Here is a 21,067-nt window from a genome sequence, read left to right as displayed (position 1 = left end):
TGTTGTATGGAAATGAAGCATCCATAGTAATACGGGAACCATATATGTTGTGTAGTATAAAGAAAATTATGTCAAGTGCTTTAAAATATTCCGGTAAACTGTGCTACACATTTATCTCTTCATAATCAAAATCCTGAAATGGTTTCAAATTTGGGAAATTGTTCAAAGGGAGGAAGTTGTTATAGTTCGGCAAATAAAAAAAACAATTTGTTTTGTCAAATTAAGTGTTCTGCGGAAGTAAAACAACAAAAGCCTACAACTAAGTGCAACTAAATTACAAGTAAATCACAAAACAGAACAAACTAAATGAGTCTGCTTTATACAACAGAACTCTATTTAAAATAAACATTTCTTGCGAAGATCGGGGTTTTCAATTTATTTCTAAACTATGCAGAGGCAGAAACTATTTGCGTAGTATTGTATCTGTTTCCTATCATTGATAAACAATGTTTAATTTTCTGTCGTACTGTCTGATTTAGCTATCTGGCTAAAATCAAGCAACGTTTGATGAACTGCTAGAAATCTTTGGGATCTGGTTGTCGTTTTGGCATAGCTGTACAATGGCTCCGATAGACACTTGATACAAGAACCAAAAAAGGCGGGGGTTGCGGGGGGGAATCGCCGTCTCTATTGTGGCTGCAATTCCAGCGCTACTCGAGAGACAGGGGCTGTACGATTTAAAGAGGTCGCTGCACCGTTAATCGCGCAGGCGCCACTCTGCTCCGACCACTGCTGTACTATCGAGTTGTAATATCGCTTTCCACCGAGCATGGTCTCTGTCAATCATAGATAAGGTAGATAGTCAAAATCTTTTCCCAAAGGTAGGGGAGTCGATAACGAGGGGGCATAGATTTAAGGTGAGAGGGGAGAGATACAAAAGGGTCCAGAGGGGCAATTTTTTCACTCAAAGGGTGGTGAGTGTCTGGAACGAGCTGCCAGAGGCAGTAGTAGAGGCGGGTACAATTTTGTCTTTTAAAAAGCATTTGGACAGTTACATGGGTAAGATGGGTATAGAGGGATATGGGCCAAGTGCAGGCAATTGGGACTAGCTTAGTGGTATAAACTGGGCGACATGGACATGTTGGGCCGAAGGGCCTGTTTCCATGTTGTAAACTTCTATGATTCTATGAATGCTTATTTTGAAACAGCGTAAATTGGCTGCGATAATGTCATAGAAGTAAAAACCAACAGGGAAAATTATTGTATTAATTAAAGTGTGTCAATATCGCTTTATTTTACCATCATTTCAATTGATAATTAGAGAAGGCCAATTACTACCGCATTAAATAGCATTTGACAGATGCTATCAAGATAAAGCGTGCAGGAATACAAATCAGATCTCTGTAACAGGAATTGTCCGGTCCCAAATGCTAACATAGCTCAAGCTATAAGTCCAAAAGCCAGGAAAGATTTTGCACATCGTGGGATAAATCGCAGCTTGTTTTTAACAGATTGAAAACGTAGATCATTTCCACAAAATAAATACATTTGTATAAATCTATTCTTGGGTTTGGGAGTTAGTTAATATTCTGAAGAGAACTGTATGGACTACATCAGAAACTAGAGATGACACAAACCAGGGGACACAAGCCACGACTAGAGCTGCCTTTTTTCAAGAAGATATTCGTATTTTCATTTATCAAGCTGATTTTGACGTAAATTTGCAATGTAGCAATGGTTGAAAATAAGACTGAAAAACATCTCAATGATCGCCTATATCTCCGCAACTTTAACAATAGTTCAGATTACAGTAAGACTGAGTCTGAATAAAAGTATTGCATTTTATAGCACAAAATACAAACAGTCTTCTTGACCAGGGAAACTGGATAGCTGTTCTAATGTTAAACACACCTGAATGTCAACGCCAATGCAACTAAAATTCGCCTTTAATCATAACTTTGACGCCACATTTTACTCTTAGGTACGGTAATAATTTGGTGCTATTAGATCCGCTTTATATGGCCCCGGGATTTCCAAAAATGCATGTTCTCTCCTTTTGAGTGAAAACCATCCATCCCACAGCTAGCTGAACCTGCGGGAGTGCTTCGGTACATGTGATATACAGCATTCTTCTAAATAAATTAATTGTACCCATTCTGTTGCAATTTGCACCAATGCACAATGTCGTTGCAATATGTAAGTTTGAGTTAAGGAGCGTTGCATATATTATCATGAGACCGCACCATTTTATAATATGGTGATACTTAATTGTGCTGGGTTCCTTCGCCGCGCTCCCGCCACAATCCGCAACTGACAGATGAAAATATCAATAAAGAATAAGCACAACGCTGGGCCGGAAATGCAGCAAACGGAGCAAAATACATTTATAGCATCTCTTTATCAATCGTAAAAAAGGAACTCGCACTAACCGTGGAGGAATGTGGCTTCACCTAGTACCGAACAGAGAAACATACTGCAAAGGTTCTGTGTATTCCGAGTATACAGAACATCTAAAATATTACAATCAATTATTAGGAACTAGTTTGGACAGATAACATGTTAGGAATTCAAAGCACTGAGCTTTCAGTTAATCTAGTGACTGCAGAGTTTCAGCTGCTGGGGGAATCGGTTATTCATCACGCCGGTTATGACAGGGCTGGATATCAAGGGTTGAGCTGTGGATCGTTCTGCGTACATCTCTCTACCAGTCTTCCCAAACCAGACGGTTACAAACATCATTCCACAAGCCCTGTAAAACAGACAACGTCTTGTAAAATTCATTCGAGCTGTAACCGTTATATCTCATGTATAATTTTAAAGTATGTTGAAAATCAGTCCTAATTTAAAACAAAACCAGCCTTCAGTTCCCTTTCACGACTAAGACACGCTGTAAAGTTTGTCGCCCTTTGAATGACCATAAGTTAAGTCATAGAATCCAGCAACATATGGTCCAAATCGCCCGTAGGTGTCTGACCGACAGCTCGAGTTGTAACAAAGAATAACATATCCGCATGCAGCATAATGGAAGGGTTGGAAATCGTTATTCAATAGCACAGAATACCTGGAGCTGGTATTCATGGGTGCGGTGGGATAGTAATACGATTTTTTTTCTTCCAGTGCAGATGTCATTGCAGACAACGAGACATTAGACTTCTGTAAGTTTAATGTACCACATCATCAAACGATATACTTTATTTCACAAATAGCGCGCCCTGCAAAGTACATTACTAAATATTTACAACCAAGAGGAATTAGGGATACGTTGTTTTCGAGTTACGGTAAATTTGAGAATTACTTCAAAATTTAATAAAATCTTGAGTTTTAAATACTGAGACGTTTGAAAGTATAAAACATTTATTTTGTTGCTATCGTCTGCTAATTTCATAAATTTGAATTAAGCCAAGAAATTCTCTGCAGATGATTTTTTTTTAGAAAATGTTTTTGTGCTTTTGTATAGTATGGTTGGGATGGGTGGAAGTCCATTCAAGTGGTGTAACTTTTAATACATTAATTTTATATAACACTAGTGCTCCTACTTCCAATCACATCCTATGTGACTGTGACCATGGTAAACTATCCCTCCTCATCCTCTCCACCTGTCCACAGCCTTTGACATGGTTGACCACACCATCCTCCTCCAACGCCTCTCCTCCCTCGTCCACCTGGGTGGGACTGCACTGGCCTGGTTCCATTTTTATCTATCCAGCCATAGCCAGAGAATCACCTGCAATGGCTTCTCTTCCCACTCCTGCACCGTTACCTCTGGAGTCCCCCAAGATTTTATCCTTGGCCCCCTCCTATTTTTCATCTACATGCTGCCCCTCGGCGACATTGTCCAAAAACACATCAGGTTCCACATGTGCGCTGGTGACTCCCAGCTCTACCTCACCACCACCTCACTCAACCCCTCCACTGTCTCTGATTTGTCACATTGCTTGTCTGACATCCAGTACTGGATGAGCAAAAATTTCTTCCAAATAAATATTGGGAAGTGCAAAGCCATTGTCTTCAGTCCCCACCACAAGCTCCGTTCCCTAGCCACCGACTCCATCCCTCTTCCTGGCCACAGTCTGAGGCTGAACCAGACTGTTTGTAACTGTGGCATCCTATTTGACCCTGAGATGAGCTTCCGACCACATATCCGCTCCATCACCAAGACTGCCTACTTCCACCTCCATGACGTTGCCCGCCTCCATCCCTGCCTCAGCTCATCTGCTGCTGAAACCCTCATCTATGTCTTTGTTACCTCTAGATTCGACTATTCCAGTGCTCTCCTGGCCAGCCTCCCATCTTCCACCCTCCATAAACTTGAACTCATCCAAAACTCTGCTATCAGTATCCTATCTCGTATCAAGTCCCGTTCACCCATCACCCCCATGCTCACTGATCTACTTTGGCTCCCAGTCTGGGAGCGCCTTGATTTTAAAATTCTAACCCTTGTTTTCAAATCCCTCCATGGCCACAACCCTCCCTTTCTCTGTAACCTCCTCCAGCCCTACAACCCTTCAAGATCTCTGTGCTCCTCCAACTATTGCCTCTTGCGCATCCCCAATTTTATTCGCTCCGCTGTTGGTGGCCGCTCCTTCAGCTACCTAGGGCCTAAGCGCTGGAATTCCCTTCCTAAACCTCTCCACTACTCAACCTCTCTCTCCTCCTTTAAGACACTCCTTAAACCTACCCCTTTGACCAAGCTTTTGGTCACCTGTCCTAATATCTCCTTATGTGGCTTGGTGTCAAATTTAGTTTGATGATCGCTCCTGTGAAGTGCCTAGGGATGTTTCACTATGTTAAAGGCGTTATATAAATGCAAGTTGTTGTTGTTGTTAATCTCTGTTGCGGATCTATGCTGTTATAAAACATTTGCTCTCTAACATCAAACGACATTGGTTTTAACTTGTTTCTTTTTAGCACCACCACCCTAACAGTGTATTTCTGTTGCAACAAAGCACGTTGTGATTTTTACCCAATTGTATCTTTACTCGTAGGAATTGTTGATGCACTGTGTAGTTTTATCACCACAGATATATACCCAATATATTTTAATGGAATAGTTAAATTACATTTTCACTGAAGACAATTATAATATGTTCCTTTTAACCATATACTCTGCTTACGCCTCGTAAATAGAACTGTCCTTGCCCAGTAAATTTCTGCCAATAAAGGTGTAAAGGTATATTGTTTTGCATTCTATACACACAATGCATTAATGCTACAGGGAATTAAATTGTTTCTGCATCTTACCTTTACAAATGGTAATTGTTCATCTTCAGATATTTAAGGTTAATTCAGTATTGAAGCCCAGACAATGTAAATATAAGATTTCTTACCTTTACCCCATATTCCTTAGATGCTAATACAGTGATTCTGATACATATTATTGAATGCATGTTAAAATATTAATAGCATGCCATCAGGGTTTCCTTGCTTCCAACAAGAATATTTGCAAATGAATAGCCATTTTAGTATTAAAGATGGCAATGGATGAACAGGCTTGTTGCCAATGTTACAATATTTATGGAGAGGTTTACTTTAATTATTTTTGATTACGATTATGCCTTTACAATCTATAGAGACATTATACTGTAAAGATTGTTATAGATTTCTATTTTCACAGTCTTCTAGTTTTTACACCTCTGGCTTCTTCTTGCATGCTGATCATTTAGTCTGTTTGAAGCAGTTGCCATAACAGCATTTCCTTTCTACTTGCCATCACAAATTGGGGATTGCTCATACTGAAAGAGCAGACAGTGTTGTTTGTTTGAGATATCAAATGTTTTCAATTTGGTGATTGAATGAGCAGGAGTGGGCTTTTATTCTAGACTAAATTGGAATTGCTTATTTAAATTGCTGATTGCAGCATTCGATGTAAACAGCAGAAGTTCTTTCATCCAGAGTAAGCTATTAGTTGTCCATTCTGAATCTCTTGTTACACTTAGCTATTAAACTTGCATATCTGGAAATACGTGATAGGTGTGCAGACAGAAATGTGTTTTCTGTTGTATTATGTGTGAATTCAGTCGAGTTCCATAAGTATATGCATAAATATATTTATTGAATATGTGTATTTGTGATGTGGAGATGCCGGTGATGGACTGGGGTTGACAATTGTAAACAATTTTACAACACCAAGTTATAGTCCAACAAATTTATTTTAAATTCCACAAGCTTTCGGAGGCTTCCTCCTTCGTCAGGTGAACACCGTTCACCTGACGAAGGAGGAAGCCTCCGAAAGCTTGTGGAATTTAAAATAAATTTGTTGGACTATAACTTGGTGTTGTAAAATTGTTTACAAATGTGTATTTGTGACATTGTCACATTGTATTTCTGAATATAAATATTGTTAAATTTGGCTGGTAATCTGACTTCAAGGAGAATTAAGTGAATGAAAATAGAAACTTTCAACAGTTCTTCAAATCATTCTAAATTCTGGGATTTAACTAAGTGGAATACTCTGTAACGTGAGGTTCATGTTATGCACATTATGTTTTGATTCCAATTGACAAGGTGGTACAAGAAGATAAACCTATTGAATTCACCTTACCAGTAACGACAACTTTGGTTTTCAAATAGAAAAGACTACTACAAGTCTTCTTGTTATTAAAAAGGATAATTAACCATTATGGAATTAGCTCATTTTTATGTTTGAATAGCGTACTTGAGTGTATTTGCTAAATTTTTTTCTATAAAAACTCAAAATTGTAACACCTTCACCATAAGATGACAATTAGTGTTTTTTATTTAGAGAAAAATTGTGAGATAATTTATATATTATGAACATTACAATGTCTCTTGATGGGAAATTAATTAATCTAAGTGACATTCCCTTGGACAGTTCTGTCTTTCATACATAGTACTACAATCAGTCCCTCTCTCATTCTTTTTCACAGTATCTTCCATTCAGACATTTTCCACTCTGAGTACAACCTAATTCCTTCACTGCTGCAGTCCTGGTATAATGCAACACACTAAGCTGTTTTTGTTTTAAATACAGACACTGGTCTCCACTGTTAGCTCAGTGTGTAAATACATCTTATGGTGAAGTACAGTGTCTTTCAGATGAGCAAGGCTCCATTTCAATTCCTGGTTTTTGCTGAGTTAACTGAACTTAGTTGAAGCAGTTGTACAGGCAACATGATTGGCCTCTGAACCTTTGGGCTAGAGAGGTGAGAACAGGAAACGTTCCTGCTTCTGACTGCTATCTAATGGTCCCTATTGTATGTGGGAATTGCATATATACTTGAAAAGGAAAATATTGTAGGGCTATGGAGACTAGTTGGATAGCTCTTTTAAAGAGCTGGCACAGGCATGATGGGCTGAATGGCCTCCTTCTGTGCCATATGATTCTATGATTCTACGATTGAGGAAGACACTCAATGGGTTTGGGCTTGGCTGCAGTCGAACCATCTGCCAACATTCGATGTTTAATCTCATGCATGAAGAATGGTCGTATAGATGAGGTGCTGGAGGTCTGCCACCAACCATGGAACTCTATGCTGTACGAGTCATTACCTTCAGAAGAGGAGAGGAGAAAATTGGGGGAACAAACCTTTTTTTTAAACTGGCAACAACGTGCCAAATGAATTGGCAACATTTGATTAAAATAGAGTTTATTATCTCTCAAATATGAAGAAATTATATATTCATTAAACATTTTTCTGACAAATAACACGTGGAAAGTCATTAAAAAAATCCTTTGTTTATACAATGCCCAAATGCAAGGTCAGGCAGATATAAATCTTTTTAGACAAAACATGTCCTTAAATCCTACATCGCATCTTTAGCACAGTGTATCATTATCAATAACATTAACATCACACATCATTCATTCACCACAAAATGATTCAAACAACTAAATACAATGAGACAGTCCGTGCTAAATATAACTTTTTACCAGCCATTGTTCACTATAAAAGCTCTTACAGGAGTGAAAGCCTGTTGTTGGGCGGGTTGAGGGAGATAGGGAATGTAATCCTGTTTGGCGAAGAAAGAGGAAATAGAGGGTTGGGATGCCCGCAGCCGTTCCATCAGACTCCCGCCATAATTCCAGTGGGAGTCTGATGGAATGGCTTGGAAAAAGGTTGGGACCTATTGTCACGACGTAGTTGGGGCTTTTAAGGAGTGGAGTCTCTGCTCAACCCTTACGAAGCGAGCCATGTCTGAGGGAGTGAAGTCGAGGGGAAAGAATCTCTCCGCTTCCACTTCTCCAGGCCACAAGGAACACGGCATGAGACTGGAGGCCAGTATACCCAGTGAGATGAGGCGTACTGGCTAACAGAAAGACAGAAGCCACCAGACACCAAAAGATGGATGGAATGGGGTGTTGGGAGGGGCCTGGGCGCCCCCATTACCCGATGACAGATGGGCGCTGGAGTGTCTGACAATATGGGGCAGGCAGGTCCCTGAGATGTGGCCACAGTAGTGCATGCCTCTGCCAGCTCCCTGCAAGTGAGGTGTCTTTCCCAGTAAACCTGCAAACTCCGGCAGGGTCAGTGCTGGAGGATACTCAGGTATGATCCTGAAGTGACTGCTGAGGTCACGTCCCATGTAATTTCACTACCCAACTCTTTTGGAAAGATGTAGAGTGAAACTCTGCTGCTGGAAGAGGTGGCAGAAAGAAAAAGATGCTGCTTTGGGGGTCTGTGGAGGGGGAGGAGATAGAAAGAGGCATCTTATTGAGGGAAAACCCTACTGAGGGAAGGGGAGGAAGAGAGAATGAGACTAGAATCCTGTTCAGGAGAGAGGGGAGGTGGGTAGAGAAATCCTGTTGTGAGGGAGAGAGAAAGAGAGGTAGAGAGACCTGATGAGGGGCATGGGATAGAGAGAGATCCTATTGAGTGGAGGGGGAGAGGATCCTATTTCTTATTGCTATCCAGTGACCCTGCTGGAAAATGACATGTGTGGATATTGGATGAGGATAGTATCAGGCTGGTACAGGCAGCAAAGAAGCAGGCAGAGGCTTGGTGGCTTTTGGTTTATTCATCTATGACAACTCCGGTCTCAGTATGGGCTCTGCTCTGTGACAGGTGCGAGCTGCTTCAACCCTGCATTACCAAACAGCTATATTATTCCTACCACTACCACCACCAATCATTACAGCGCCTCTGCTAACACCAGGATTTTGACATTGCTGCCACTGCCACTATCACTGCTGCGGACTCCAGTTCCACAGATAGTCCAGTTAAAGAAACTTCTGACCGTGGCTTCTTGCTGCTTTCAACTCCTGTTCTAAAGCCTATGGTTGTCTCTCCCAACTGTGGACCTGCTTCTGTCTATTTTCTGTCCACACCTGCTCTGCTCTACAACCATAGCCCCACTTCTCCTCGGCTCTTCCAGCTGTGGACTCACAACATCTGCTCTGCTCTCCTAGCCACGGGCCCACATCTACCTGAAAGGACAAAACAGGAAAAAAAAATTGGAAAGGCAAAAATAAGTTCACTAAATGTAATTGTAGAAAGTAAGAAATTGAGGGACAAATTTGTTGATATCAACTCCTTATAGTTACAGAGTATAAGATTAAACTATTTTAATAATTTGACATAAAAATAAGTCCACCATTTTACATGCACGTTTATTTATTTGTGCATCACAGCAGTACGTAATGGTCACAAATTTATTTATTGCCCTGTGGTTGGTGTGAAGCACACTTACATAGAATTACATTGAATGTACAGCACAAGAACAGGCCATTCGGTCCAACACGAGCCTCCTCCCACCCCTCTTCATCTAACCCTATCGGCATATCCTTCTATTCCTTTCGCCCTCATGTGTTTATCTAGCTTCCCTTTAAATGCATCTATGCTATTTGCCTCAACTACTCCTTGTGGTAGTGAGTTCCACATTCTAATCACTTTTGAGGTAAAGAAGTTTCTCCTGAATTCCCTATTGAATTTATTAGTGACTATCTTATATTTATGGCCCCTAGTTTTGGTCTTCTCTGCAAGTGGAAACATCTTCTCTACATCTACCCTATCAAACCCTTTCATAATCTTAAAGACCTCTATCAAGTCATCCTCAGCCTACTCTTTTATAGAGACAAGAGTCCCAGCCTGTTCAGTCTTTCCTGATAGTTATAACCTCTCAGTTCTGGTATCATCCTAGTAAATCTTTTTTGTACCATCTGTTTTTTATAATATGGAGACCAGAACTGTGCACAATATTCCAAGTGTGGTCTAACCAAGGTTCTGTACTAATTTAACATAACTATTTGCTCAATTTTCTTTATCTATGAGCAATGCCACAGAAGATTCAATGATATCATTTATAACACCTGTGTATATTTTCTAAGAATAATAGATGGCAATGATTACAACGAAAATAATCTTATCTCAGGGCTTAGATTATAATAAATTGGTCAATCTTTGTTTGAGGTTCGGATTTGTGATACCATCTAAAAACTTAACAAGGTTATTTTCTTGCAATCAATCTTATCCACTTATCATTCTCTATAGTTATTTGAATCTCATGCAAAACCAGAACACCATAAATCATTTCAAAGTGCGAAAAAAATCTAGCTTCTTTATAAAAAAATCTGTTCCTGTGCTAAAATCCCAAAAGACTGCTGCACTTGCTCTACTCAAACTTTTGTACTCATATGTGACATCTGACTAAGCAGAAAGATAGCTTCAACAGCTTTTATCTCCCAATAGGTGATGAAAAATGGGAAATTAGACAGAGGCATAACAAAAATATGTTTCTTCAGCGGAATGTTAAATAATATGATAAAATTAGAAAGGTTTCTTCACAGAAATTCATCACCCACTCTATGGTACCTATGATATATTAGAATAAATAAATAAATCATGCCTGTGACTGCAGTGCAGTTAGCTGAAATAGGGCTCACTTGAGTTATCCACTCCATTTCCCTCAATAAATACTGAAAGCACCTTCAGTCTTATAGATAGGTGGTGATGTGCCGATTACATTAGGGGGATGTCTTAAATTCCCACTGTTAATCTCGATTATGATGCTTATATGAAGAAATGCCACAGAAGGTAAAAAATATATATATTTTGGTATGACATCACACTGGCAAGGTAATACGGCAAAATTATTTCTATTGATTTTCTTTTTACCCATGGGGGACTTCAGAGTCAAACTCAATCCTGTCTTCATCTGAACTACAGACACACTTTTGAGCTGGAGTCACTGGACACCAATCGGGAGTAGCGGCCCTGCTCTTCACCCCACTAGCTCAGGGTGCTGGGGACAATCATAGCATCCCTATCTCTGCCCTAGCTTATCTTGGGCATTTAACATGGAGCTTTTTTACCTTGTCTGGCCCAGTACCACACTGGGTGGTACTTTCAGCCACAAAGCCATCAGGGGAGTCAATGTTTAAAATAAATCACAACCACAAGAGCTCTGCAGGGAATCTTTGTGAAAAAAACAAGCACAGTAAATAACGTCGCCCAGACAGATGTGTTTGGAAATCAGCTTACTCCCTTGGATCTGCCCCAGCTGAGTGCTTGACACATGCTGAATTCAGCTGAAACACTCTGGCCCTGTGCCCATTCCAATAGGTAGACGATTCACAACAGTGTGGAGTAGAAATGTACCAATAAGTAACATTAGATCAAATAACGCACCCACAATCAAGTTATTGAGGTCTTACTCATGAGTGAAATGAACATTAATTGCAATTACAGCCCTTAAAGGAAATTTATTACTCAAAGAGTTAATCATTGTACTTGTATCTGTACAATTAACATTATTAGAAGTACTGGGATTAAGTTGTTTTGGGGAGAAAGAAACAAAGTTACTTGTATTTCAAGCAAGTTTTATAAAGTGGTACATAAATATTATTTTAAATATTATATCTGTGAAAATCTGTAACTTTGAGTATCAGTAAGGCAATATTTTGGCCTCGAGTCTATCATGTGGTATATTGCATCAGTAAATTTGCTGTATTAGTGATGGGCAAACTGCTGTCAAAATAAGGCTGCGGTGGGACCGTAATAAACATCAGGGACTGCACTTCTGGTACCAGCCTACTTGTAAACAGGGCCATGGGAGACCTACTAGTTATTTTGATGATTCAGAATCAAGATATTAAAGAGCAACTTGTCACTGAACAAATTAAAGGTTCTTTTAATGACTGTTTAAGCTGAAGTATATAGGATACGAGTGGTTGTTGTATTTAGATTTACCATACACAGGTGTTAAACCCAGATCTAAAACAGTATTATCTTCATAATTTCAATATAGTCATTGCAATTGTTTAATGCAAAATTCTAGAAAAGATTATAGATCAATAACTTATGAGTTCCCCTACGCTAAGGGCAACTAGGTAGATGGAATAAAAGTGCGGCTTCACCCACTTCTCGAGAACAAATTTAAAAAAGCACAACTTTGCCAGCAGATGTGAGTTCTCTAATTTTAGGACAATATTTTTAATGTTCATGATTCATTCAAGAAGTTAATAAAAGGGTGATTTTCATAAGCTCTCTTTTATAAAATTTCTTGCAAGAATTGCATGCATTTAAAAAAAGCTGCCTAAGTTAAGAGATCTTTGAACCTATCCCTGGCTATGGTGTTGCCATGATGACCTGCAGTTCTTCAAATCCATCATACACCACAGCACAGATGTCACTAGTAGACTTCTCCACCTTGCAGGATGTTTTGGACATTATCAAATGACCACGTGAAATTTTAGTGTTTAAACAGCAGCCTCACTGTACATGCAGATGCATAACAGTGTCAAATCCTTGCTTCAGCAACCAAACAAGAACGTAAGCTGTCCCTCTGGCCAGATGGTTCCTGTTCCTCTGGTGCCCCACCATTTGCTCCTCCTGGCGCATGCTCACTACTTCACCCAATAATCTCTCCTCAACCTGACATGATAAATCCTCCAGGGTGAATGTAAATATTCTGCTGCCTGCACCCAGTAGACTGAATAATGCAGGCTGTTGTCAGGTGCTAGCTTGTTTGCTGGCACTTCATTTTCAGAAAGAGAAAAAGAACTTGTATTAATCTGGTGGCAGAAAGGAATTTGTTCTAACAGAAGTGACATGCTAATATGCTGTATGACATGTAGCTGATGAGCAATCTATGCCTCTGTGTTAGTGAATGACTAAGGGGAGGAAAAGAACAAGAAAAAGATGCTACTAATCGTGAGTTTTGCAATAACTTCCAATACTTCTATGGCCTTTCCGCCAATGATTTCCAGAGTCAAATGGTAAAACTTGCAAAGACCCCTTCTGATCCAGGTTTGTTCCTATCTATTACATGCAGCCTTTTCACATTAGCAGATACAAAACATGCAGGTGTTATAATTTGCAAAGCAGACAATCACCCAAGTGCCCAGCCCATATGGCACCTTCCGTGAGTGCGTGAAAAAGTAGCATGTGAGCAGCTTATGGGGGCAGTGTGCTTTGTTTGTCAACCACCAAGATTTATGTGACATTAGAAGCATATTTCAGTGCCACCAAGAAAGTCTCAAGAGCAGTATCCTCAAACGGGACAGTCTTTGTAACTTTTCTTCTTGTCCCTATTCTTCTACCACATCAGAAATGTGAGTAATTTGCTCAACCGTACAGATATGAAAAGTTACTAGTGGCCATATTTTTTTCTTACCTACTACTACAAATGACCTTCATATAGCATCTAAATATTATTCATAATCTTGTGTAAGACAATCAATTCTGTCCATAAACCTTACTTCCTGTTGTCACCATTTTTGGTTGTACTTTTCTATCAACATCTAAATTGCTAAGTAAACATTTTCAATTCAATTTTACCGTGTCTCTTGTCACAATGTAGTTTCAGGGTCTGGCCACTAGGTGGCTCTTTGGAGCAAGTTTCTGAAGTTTCTCTACCAACTTTGTCGCCATCTGTACATAAAAACCCTGGGGGTGATTTTAAACCCCAAGAATGGGTGAGTTGGGGGCGGGTAGGATTTGAAAATAGTTGTTGTTTGGGTCGCGGCCGCAACCCGGCTTTATTTCCAGGTTTAACGTCGGCGCATAAAAGTGCAGGCTTCCCACTGGGAATGCAAAGTCCAAAAATGTTGCGGTTGCAACCCAAAAAAACAACTATTTTCAACTCCCACCCGCCCCCAGCCCACCCGTTCTTGTGGTTTTAAAATCACCCCCCATGTATCCATCAACTAACCATGGGCAATACAACTGGCAGCTTATAAAACATACAACATTCAAGAATTCTGAAAAGCAAATACATAACTTATAATACATAACTTAAATACATAACCCATAACATCTTACCATACATTCAGAAAACTTTCATCTTCACGAGCCTCCCATTTTTAAGTAACCTTGGCCATGCCTTCTGCTCTGTTTTAGGGGAGCTATTTTACTTCACTACTGTGCTGATTCTGTTCTCATTTCTACAGTTATGATTTCTGTGCAAGCATTATTTTCCCCTACAACCCTTTTAGGTTTCTCCATCTATGCAACTTAGAACCTTTCTGTGTATACATGCCTTCTCTGCTGCCAACAATGTAAACAATTTTACAACACCAAGTCCAACAATTTTATTTGAAAATCACAAGCTTTCGGAGGCTTCCTCCTTCCTCAGGTGAATGTCAAGAAACAACAATGTAGGGGGTATTCTACTGTTTTCTCTCCTCAGAAGCACTGCCACGGAAGGTCAGCATGACTTTGGTGGCATGGACTATGTTCAACATAGAAAAAAGACCCATAACCTGATTTCTCTTATTTCATAAATACAAATCGAATGTAATATGGGTAATGCACAGTGGCCTTATAAAACACTCACAGAGTTTGGATTTCTTAAATCACAAGAGCAAAACTTGAAAATTTTTCACATACATCCAAACTCATAATGTATGTTATAGCCTTGAACACACTCCCAAAGATTACTTTTTGAATTATATATACAATTTAGTGTTTTTGAAAAACCTTTTGAAGCTTTCCAGTTGGGAGTTTGTATTTTACATTCCTGCCAAACCACGACTATTATGGATGGTGAGCTGTTCTGTGGAGCTCTGTATTATGTGAGGAATGATTTACAATGCAATGGCACTAAACCAAGGTTAAAATGAGGTCAGCTAACAAAAAGAGATTTAACCAAGAGTTCTGTACTTTGTTTCACAGAGGCTTACTACTTCTGTTTGTGTCATCTAATCACAATGAGTAAAAAGAGGGTTCGTGTACATTTAATAACCCCTTAGGTGTAGAGATAGGATATGGGACTTTTTTTTTAGAAACAAGTATAGGAAAAATAAATTCAATTTATGAATGCCAGTGTCAGTGAAACGTTGGTGGAAATAAAATCCCTTGTGCACTGCCTGATTGCGAATAAACTATCAGTAATGACAAATGGAGTGCTGCTCCACGTTATAATTCTAAGAAACATCACCTCAAAAATGCTGCAGTGGGGGCAAAATTTGGAATTAAATTTCTTTCTTTTGCGCTTTTCTGCTCCCTAGCTCCAGGGTCAAAACTCTGTTCACAGCAGTGATAGTAAAATCTGATTCACACTGGCAGCAAAATGTAATGAAAGAGTAGCTTCCACATTCTGATGAATGGATCTGTAAGGTTAATAGTCCAGAGGGGTGATTTTGCAGGTCCTTAGAAACGGGGAGCTTCCAAGGATTTTTGATCAGTGTCTGCACAGATAGAGTCATTCATAAGTCAAAATGTCATTTGCTTTCTACAGTTCACAGTGTATACAATGCTGCATTTGGAGCCCTACAGAAAGTGTTCTCTGTTAATGAGGCCAACATTTCAGATAATGTGTCATGTAAGACTGTTGAGAGGCATATTACAATTTCTCTAGTAAGAAACATTCTATAAGTTCCCCTGATAGTTTATTGGGGAAATACATCATAATGTGACACTAAACCATACAAAACAGAAGGTCCTATGTTTGAACCTGAGTCTGTACTGAGATATCTGATTGTAACTGGGACAGTAGTGGATGAGCTACATTTAGCCTCAGTACTCCTGGATAGGGAAGGTGAAAAATCAACCAGAGTTCCTGCTTCTGACGTGTATCGGGCTTGGCTGCGATGCCCCTCATGATAGGATGGCGTACCAACATTCACTGTCTAGGATCGCACAGGAAGATTGGCCACTTGGAAGAGATGCTGGAGGACACCTAGTGCCTGTGAAACAGTAATCAAGGAGGGGGTCAATACCTTCAGAAGCAGGTTGGTGAATGATCGTGGCCACTGTTTCTGGTAACTGATATATACCTGGCTGTATGCCTGTGATTGCTCATATTATCAATGCTTGGTGTTGTTTTGGAGTTCCTTCATTCAGATGGCTTGCTGTGGGTTCCTCTACCATGCTGCCTGAAATATGAATGGGTGGAAGGGTTGTTGCTGAAATGCCAGACTATTCTTGGAAGTAGGCCAGAAATAGAGACCATGGGCATGATTTTAGCCCAGAGCCAGGAAGGGGGCAGTGGTGGAGGTGGTGGAATTCCTGATGGGAAATCGGGAAGTACGGGTTTCCCGGGGGTCCTTACGATTTTGACGTAAGGACGTCGTTTCTTTCTTTTATGCCGATTTCCTGCCCAACAGGCCAGCCTGATTGACAGGCTGGCTCTCAGTCAGATGGGAGAAGAGCCAAGAAGAGGACGTGATCAGGTAAGTTGTAGATTGGGGGGGTTCATTGGGGGGGTTAGTCATCGGACGGGAGGGCTGTCAGTCATTGGGGGGTTGTCAGTCATCGTGGGGGCTGCCAGTCATCGGGGAGGCGGGGGGGTCAGTCATTGGGAGGGCTGTCAGTCATCAGGAGGGCTGTCAGTCATTGGGGGGGGGGCTCAGTCATCGGAGGGGCTCAGTCATCGGGAGGGATCGGATATCGTGGGGGGGTGGGGTTGGAGATCGTGAGGGGGGATCAGAGATCGTGGAGGCGGGGGGTCGGAGATCGTAGGAGGGGGGGTCGGAGATTGTGGGAGGGGGGGATTGGAATTCGTGGTGGGGGGGTCATTGCAGGTAGGTTTGTTGAGCCTGGTGGAAGCACTCCTGCTCCTCCGGGCCCACAAGTTGTGCTATAAAGGCACTTACTTGCAGTTTCAGACCTTCTCGCCTCCTCTACATGGTGTGAAGTAGAAGGCCTGGGACTCCCAGTTCCCAGGGGCTAAAATCAAAAAAGCTTTGAAAATGGAGCCCCGGAGCCTCCTTAAAAGCTTTTAATGCCCGACCCGCCTCCTGAGAGCGGGTTGGCTGCCCGCCCCTCATCCCGCCCCCGTGAAAGCCGGAAATAGGCGGGTTGGAGGCGGGTTTTAGATTTTGCAATTGTTACTGCCCCCCCTCCCTGCCCCAACCCACCTGTATTTTCAGGCCAAAATCATGCCCCATGTTTTGGAGAAGTACTCTTGCTTTAACTTTAGTGAGTACATGATGTTTTTAGATTAGACTATTTTGTATAGTGATTCAACTACATACATAGAGTGGGGGAGGAGTTTCCTGCTTGCCACCACTTCAATGGAGTGCCTCGCTCTTGCTCGTTACCATGGGGGCAATCACCATGAGAAAGCCCAGATTGATTTTGTGCTGGATATTTTTATTTATTTTCGAACAGATTTTTTTCCCAGGAAGATTGCATTTCTGAGCTTGTTCAGAGGATGTACCCAATAGTACCTGCCCTGCTGTAGGCTCTCCAGCATTCTGCTAGGACCGTGGGATGATTTCCCCCATTAAATCATCGTTGGCTGAGAAGCATCTCTGCTTTGTTTTTAATTATCTTATTGTGCACAATAGTAGTCTCTCTGTGAGACTGGGATAGTAGTTAAACAGAGAATTCATTTGAAACATAAAATATTACATTTCCTACAACATCACAATTTGCGACTAAGCCATTACAGTCTTGGTGGGTAGCAAATTAATTGCATTCCAAAGACAATATTGCAGGACAGCCCGCTCCATCAGGCCATGCTATGATTTGTGCCTGGCAAGTCCCACAGTACAGTATGAAAAATAGTGTACATTTAGAAGATGATATTGTTAGTTATATTAGGTAAATGGTAGTTATATCTGGGAGTATGGCTGTTATTGCCCATAGTATCAATGCCTGCTGTTGCTTTGGTGTTCCTTCAGTCAGATGGCATGCTGTGTGTTCCTCTATCATGGTGGCTGAAATATGGACGAGGGGAAGGGTTGTTGCTGAAAATCTTGATTCCTCCATCAGAAGAAGAGCTGAGTAGTAGGTAGTAGGAGAAATCAGAGGCTTATTTTCCTCCAGACAATTCTGTTCCACCTCCTAGCACCTGGCTCAAGAGCAGCATTAATGGAGGAAGAAAAATGGAGCAGAATGTTCCATTCTCACGAACTGTCATGTCAACCTACATCTTTGCACATATACTAAATAGATTAAGGCCTAGAAATTCAATCTCACTGCGCCATTTTTTATAGGCATAAAACAGGTGCCTAAGGGTGTATTAGGGCAGACGGCATGCTTATTCTGCAGAAGTGTGCCACACGCCATATCGATTAAGGTGCCCTGTAGTTATCAAGGATGTCTGTCTGAAACTGGCATTAGGCCCATTGAATGTGCAAATCGGAGGCCGAATGCCTGTTTCAGGCCCCTTTGTGAAATTTGTTTACGGTTCACTGCAGCATGCATGGTGCACGGTGCAATCAGTTTTCTTGAGCGTACACCAGCCAAACTAACGGTACTTAAAGGAGCCACTGGAAGCTGCCATCCAAAAGGTAAGTTTCAAGTTTTTTACTTACTTTAATGTGGAGACATGAGGAGCAGGAATGTGGGTCGCTGCTGGCTACCGCTCGCCCCCGCCTCCATCAACTCACCTCAGGCCCTTGGCCTGCATTCGAGCAGGCCGAATTTGCTCCCCTTCCGTGATCGGATGAGTTGCCTCTGGGGCCGCAACTGACGTGCACAACTCGCCAGTGTTATCCGAAAAAGGTCAGCGGACCAATTTGACGTGGTCTTGCTGCCAGCCATATTAGGAGCACGGCACTGGGACTGCTCCCCAATTTGGGCGCGATGCAGTTTTTCGGCCTGAGTCTCTAATTTGCACACATTAATTTACCCAGAATTTGTCAATATTTACAGCTAGGAATATTAGTTTACTCTTTTCCTGTCTTGTATATACGTGATATACTTCAGCTCAAACCAAAATCATGTGAACGTGTAATTGCTCCAGACACCAGGAAAAAAAGTGTGGGAACTTGGGGAAAGCTTTAAGAGTGCTTTGAGGAGCAAAAGGTTCATGTGATTTTTATCATCATTGTTGCACATGGTCAAAGTTTTCCAATGCATCCTGGGAGTTAGATTCTAATGGGGGAACCATATTCCTACGAGTCACAGTTATGACACCTGCTCAGATGAATAATATGACCTCATTGGCATGCTGAAGTCCCATTTGTGTCTGATACATTCACAGTCAAAGACCTTAAGGCTAGATTTAAACACGTTTCAATGCAAAACAAGTTAATGAGTATCTTAGTTCTGCACATTGTGATAGGTCCATGCTTATCTTTTTTTAAAATCAAAAATCCAGCTGAAAGGCCAAGGGCAGTCGTGCAGGACACCACCAAGGTTGTAAACAATAGCAGAGAAGATGAGGTAATTCATGCAATAATTTAAAGCAAGTAACATATTGCTAGAGGAATAGAACAGAAACTGCATTCGCATTTTTACTACGGAGAGCTAAAACAAAGTGATCTTTAGGTCCTTTCAACATTTCCTTCACCTCACTTGGTTTATTATATCTGAGCTGAATTAATGTCTAACTACAGAGTAAATGGAGACAACCCTCTTGTAAACAAGGCTATGGTCACAGAGGACATTGAATCTTGGGATTTGGAGTTCCCAGAGTGTACCCAGCTGTTTACGGTGTACACCTCTATTTATCTGATCCAGCAATTATATGAAAGACAATCTAATATGACTTTAGTCATGCTTTCCATGCATTGAAGATTGGCTAGGGATTTATAATGTGACTTATAGGGATATGTATAAAGAAGTGGTTATGATATAAACATATCTTTACTAATCAATGCATTAATTATTATTGATATATTTTTAAACAGTTACTTTTACACCACTTTTTTATTTGTTCATGGGATGAGGGCGTCGCTGGCGAGGCCGGCATTTATTGCCCATCCCTAATTGCCCTTGAGAAGGTGGTGATGAGCCGCCTTCTTGAACCGCTGCGGTCCTTGTGGTGAAGGTTCTCCCACAGTGCTGTTAGGAAGGGAGTTCCAGGATTTTGACTCAGCGAAGATGAAGGAACGGTGATATATTTCCAAGTCGGGATGGTGTGTGACTTGGAGGGGAACGTGCAGGTGGTGTTGTTCCCATGTACCTGCTGCTCTTGTCCTTCTAGGTGGAAGAGGTGGCGGGTTTGGGAAGTGCTGTCGAAGAAGCCTTGGCGAGTTGCTGCAGTGCATCCTGTGGATGGTACACACTGCAGCCACTGTGTGCCGGTGGTGAAGGGAGTGAATGTTTAGGGTGGTGAATGGGGTGCCAATCAAGTGGGCTGCTTTGTCCTGGATGGTGTCGAGCTTCTTGAGTGTTGTTGGAGCTGCACTCATTCAAGCAAGTGGAGAGTATTCCATCACAGTCCTGACTTGTGCCTTGTAGATGGTGGAAAGGCTTTGGGGAGTCAGGAGGTGAGTCACTCGCCGCAGAATACCCAGCCTCTGACCTGCTCTTGTAGTCACAGTATTTATATGACTGGTCCAGTTAAGTTTCTGGTCAATGGCGACCCCCAGCATGTTGATGGTGGGGGATTCAGCGATGGTAATGCCATTGAATGTCAAGGGGCGGTGGTTAGACTCTCTCTTGTTGAAGATGGTCATTGCCTGGCACTTGTCAGGCACGAATGTTACTTGCCACTTATGAGCCCAAGCCTGGATGTTGTCCAGATCTTGCTGCATGAGGGCTCGGACTGCTTCATTATTCGAGGGGTTGCGAATGGAACTGAACACTGTGCAGTCATCAGTGAACATCCCCATTTCTGACCTTATGATGGAGGGAAGGTTATTGATGAAGCAGCTGAAGATGGTTGGGCCTAGGACACTGCCCTGACTTGGGCTTGAAGAAACCAGAAACAATGCAAATCTTAACATTAAAAGATAGTTAGGTACATTAATTTTAACCAATATTTTCAGACATTTGTCTTCAGTTCAGTTTACTTCAGGAATCCCACTTTTCGGCATGTTCAGAATGAATGA

At 41.3% G+C, this 21,067-nt stretch overlaps 1 protein-coding gene across 2 annotated transcripts in view; it reads left to right on the top strand.

The window, feature by feature from the left end:
- Positions 1–21,067, top strand: part of ankrd13b (ankyrin repeat domain 13B) — a 267,722-nt gene that overhangs the window by 548 nt on the left and 246,107 nt on the right. The window lies entirely within an intron of this gene.

Source organism: Heptranchias perlo, chromosome 28, assembly GCF_035084215.1.
Source record: "Heptranchias perlo isolate sHepPer1 chromosome 28, sHepPer1.hap1, whole genome shotgun sequence".
In the NCBI taxonomy this organism is placed as follows: domain Eukaryota; kingdom Metazoa; phylum Chordata; class Chondrichthyes; order Hexanchiformes; family Hexanchidae; genus Heptranchias; species Heptranchias perlo.
This window is presented reverse-complemented; position numbering and strand designations above follow the sequence as displayed.